At 45.9% G+C, this 4,386-nt stretch overlaps 1 long non-coding RNA gene across 1 annotated transcript; it reads right to left on the reverse strand.

The window, feature by feature from the left end:
* Positions 1-1,612: 1,612 nt before the first annotated feature.
* Positions 1,613-3,784, reverse strand: LOC139069773 (uncharacterized). The gene is made up of 2 exons (XR_011520477.1): positions 3,460-3,784; positions 1,613-2,540 (listed from the first exon to the last, which is right to left on the reverse strand). It is a non-coding gene; the product is annotated as an uncharacterized lncRNA (long non-coding RNA).
* Positions 3,785-4,386: the final 602 nt, after the last annotated feature.

The following is a 4,386-nucleotide window of genomic DNA, read 5'->3' on the forward strand; positions in this document are numbered from 1 at the left end:
CAACTGCGCAGGGCGAAGGGTTGATGTACAGAACTAATAAGTCTTTTCTTGTCTTTATTTCCTCTTTTGTTTTGTTGATCCTTCCCAGTTTCCCAGTGTCACTCAGGTTCTGGTGGTGGAGCTCAGCTTCAGAGATGAGGAGCTCCAAGTCTGGGTGGTGCTTGGAGAAGAGGCGTTGCTTCTCCTCGTCCAAAGGAGTCAGCTGAGGCGGTTCAGCTTCCTGCAGCTGCATCCAACGGGAGGCTTTTTGTGCTCTTGGAGGAGCAGAAACAGGGAACATGAATCCTTCCTGACCTGGAAAAATCTTGGGATCTCTCTGGAGGAACTGTAGCTTATGAACTAGACATATATAGGATTGCTTGCCAGGCTAGAGGAACTGGGGTTTCATTCTGGATCAAGAACCTCCAGGATCCAACCAGCAAGAGAAAAAGGATGGGTGGAAAACCTGGAGTTTACAAATCTGTTGTAAATCATCTTCATCAACTCTGTTTAGGAGCAGAGCAAGAAATTCAGCTCTGATTTAAACAGAAGGCATTAGGTCAGGGGCTGCACAGTGGTGCAGTGGTTAGAGCTGTTGCCTTGCAGCTAGAAGGTCCTGGGCTCGTTTCCCGGCCTGGGATCTTTCTGCATGGAGTTTGCATGTTCTCCCTGTGCTTGTGTGGCTTCTCTCCAGGTGCTCAGGCTACTGTTAGGTTAATTGGTCTGTCTAAATTGTCCTTAGGTGTGTGTGTGTGTGTGTGTGTGTGTGTGTGTGTGTGTGTGTGTGTGTGTGTGTGTGTGTGTGTGTGTGTGTGTGTGTGTGTGTGCATGATTGTTTGTCCTGTGTGTCTGTGTTGCCCTGCAATGGACTGGCTATCTGTCCAGGGTGTACCCCGCACCCCGCCTGATTGCCCATTGACCGCTGAGATAGGCACCAGCCAACACCCCCCCCCCCCCCCCCCCGGACAAAGCGGGTTCAGACAATGGATGGGTGGATGGATGGATGGATGGATGGCATTAGGTCAGCGAAGGTGGTTCGTGTTGGTCTGATATTGGGATTATGATCAGAAAGGCAGCACCAGAAACATCAGATTTCAGTTGGTTTTCCTTACTTTTAGTAGAAAAACACATTTTAGGGCAAATCTCTGCTGCCAGAGAGAAAATAAACCAAAATATCAGATAAATTTTTCGTTTTTTCTCAAATGTCTTCATCTTAATAAGCAATAATTAGCAGATGAGTGAGTTAGACTGTTGCCGTTTTTTTTACACTTCAAGGACAAAAATGTGATTTTTGTGTGAAAGATCATTTAATTAAAATCTGATAAATCAGATCATTTACAATGTCAGACTCATAATGTGTCAGCAAATGTCATTTTGGATCAAATATTTTAGTTTTGCTTCATCTGAGGGCGCCTCCTGCTTTGCTGTCAGGCAGAGAGGACAGCATGTTGTTTTTGTGGCGAGTTCCTCGCTGCCTTTGTCAAAACGCCGCCGCCGCCCATGAAAGGGATCAAACTTGACCCAGATGTGTGCGTGAAAAAGGAACACAGGTTATGTTCAGGTTATATACACATGAGTGTGCGTGTACATCCGTTTCAAAGGCTGCATGCAGTCACACACACACACACACACACACACACACACACACACACACACACACACACACACACACACACACACACGAAAGCTGAAAACAACAAAAAAATATAAAAAAGAAAAGAGAAAGCTCTCGACACATAATAGAATTTCCCACAATGGTTTGAGTCTGGGAAATTAGAAAAGGACAATGATGCACCGAGCGCACAAAGGACCAACAAATTGCTCATTTGTGTTTGAAAATACTCGTCTTTCTGAGCGTTTCTGCCATCACTCAGTCAGGAAGCCACGCGGTGACAGATTACATGTAGCTGTCATCTGACAAGTGAGATTAAACCAAATGCAACACCGCCTTTTCTTCTTCTCCTCCTTGTTGCTTCAGCTGGGATCATCAGGGTCACTCAGGTCCATGTAAAAAAAATCACATAAAATAAAATGGGTATTTAACGCCTTCATGTAAAACAGAGAGAAAGGGTTAAAATAAGCATGCTACAATGTCTGTTAACTGTAAAATATTCATGATTATCTCACATAATAATTAAGGCTTTTTAACACAAAAACAGATTGTTTCAGGATTTTTTTTAAGATTAAAATTAATTAGACCTAAAATTGTGGAAAATCTTTCATGTTTGTGCCTTTTTTTAATCACAAAATGTCTTTATTTTTAGTCAGACTTACTCTCATAATTTAAATTGATCATGATCATGTTTCAGCATGTTTTCTCCACTCTAAAGTGATTTTTGCACCATTTCTGAACCATTTAGATTAGATAATGTTTAGATTAATTTATTCCACAATGGAAACTTGTATTTGATGTAATCTCTGAATAAATCTGCCTCTCACCTTCCTTTCTTTCTTGAGGAATCCTGCAGGAGTTAATATTATTTTTTGTGCTTTCCACCTAAAATCACCTCCTCAGGTGATTTTCTGGAGACTCACATGGATGCAGGAGGATGCACTGCTTCCTGTTCGTGTGAAATTTCAAATGATAACAGCAGGTGGTTAAAACAATCAATACCCACTGGAAATGTTCATCACATTTGAAATTATTCCCGTTTTTACTGTGTGTTCAAGAAATAATGTGAGTTTATTCCCCCCTCTGGTTCCAATAAGCTGGAAGGGTGATTGGGTGGGAGGGTGGGTGAGGAGAGGGGAGGGATGACGTCAGGTCCCATCAGGCTGACAGACCTCCTATTGCACCCTAGGAGGCTTTTAAAAGGTGCAGACAGCAGCGCACAGGAGGCTTGATCTCTCCCCCTCCAGACGCAGCGGATCTCAGACCTCCGTCCAGCTGCGAGCAGGTGAGCACCGACAGGAAGCCGGGCATTAGGCAGGAAGAGGGGTGGGAGAGGAGATTTAGGAGGGAGAGGAGTTAGGAGATCTTTTTCGTGGTCTGACGCGCGATACTGTCATCTCTGTTCTTCCCTTTGCTCCAGATGGAGACGAGCGCGCAGCAGAGCTTCTCTGTCTCCTACCCACAGGTAGGTGAGTGTGCATGTTTGTAAATAATTCAGTCTCCAGGTGTCCAACCAGTCCTAAACACCGAGTTTCAGCTTGGTGTCGGATCCTAAAGCCTTAAGTTGTTTTATTGATCTGGAGATGATGGCGTTCCAATTAACAACAATGGCGGCAGCAATTAGACAGGAACAAAAGTTATGTGTCCCTGGATCCCTGCAGGCAGAGCCGCGTGGTACACCCCCACCCCCTCCCGCTGCTACAGATTGGCTTACACCTCTTTGGGCCCCCTGGGGTCGAAACACACGCAGATCAATGTTTGATTCAGGAGTTTGTCTCCTGCAGGTTGGACATGCAAAAATACAGAAAGACCTGTTCTTTGAAGGTGTGAAGCGGCAGAAGCAGAGGTGAAAATGAAGCGCTCCTCACTTAGGCAGAACTCCACTTCTCTCCGGATTCCCGGGATTCAGAGGTTTCAGCACCGCCGTGGTGGATAGCTCCGCGGAGGTGCCCCGGGTGCCCCGCGGCAAGCGCGCCGGGGGAAGCGCTCCCGACGCCCGCTGCATCCTAAACGCAGCACCGCGGAGCTGGAGCAGAATCTCACAGCATCAATTCATAAAACACAAAAATCGTTTAGCTAAGCGTCCAGCGCGAGGTGGCTCCATGCATGTTGCTCATCTTCATCAGGGTGGTTCTCCTGTCAGGAACCCGCTTCCTCCTTCTGGAGGGCGTCTGGGGAGGCTGGCAAAGAGCCAGCACCTCATGTTTACACACCATCCCTCCTCCTCATCTAACATGAAGGAGCAGACTCCATCCACGCACACACCCACATGTACGCGAACATGCCTGCACCAAATGGTGTGACACAGGCACAGCACACGCAATCTGCGGCATGAGGGAAATTCAGCGCTAACAGGTGTTCAAACAGGCCGCTCGGTACATTCTCCCAATTATTGCAATTAGATGCTGCCTGGTTACCACTCCATAATGTACAACTGCTGCTGTGGAGGAGTGTGTGTGTGTGTGTGTGTGTGTGTGTGTGTGTGTGTGTGTGTGTGTGTGTGTACTTGTCTTTATGGACAAATGTTAACTTTTAACCTGTAGTGAGGACATTTCCATATTGTGGGGACATCTAGCTGGTCTACACAATGACAAAATACCCTTAAACATGGTTTTAGAGGTATGGTGTTGATGAACCTTTGGTTTAGATTAGGATTAGGAATAGATCCGCATTGGTTAGGGTTAGGGTTAGTGTATGGGTTAGGCATATTGGAGTCTCTAAAATGAATGGAAGTCAATGTAGGGTCCACACAAGGATACAGAGACAAGTGTGTGTGTGTGTGTGTGTGTGTGTGT

This window comes from Nothobranchius furzeri, chromosome 4 (assembly GCF_043380555.1).
Source record: "Nothobranchius furzeri strain GRZ-AD chromosome 4, NfurGRZ-RIMD1, whole genome shotgun sequence".
Lineage (NCBI taxonomy): Eukaryota > Metazoa > Chordata > Actinopteri > Cyprinodontiformes > Nothobranchiidae > Nothobranchius > Nothobranchius furzeri.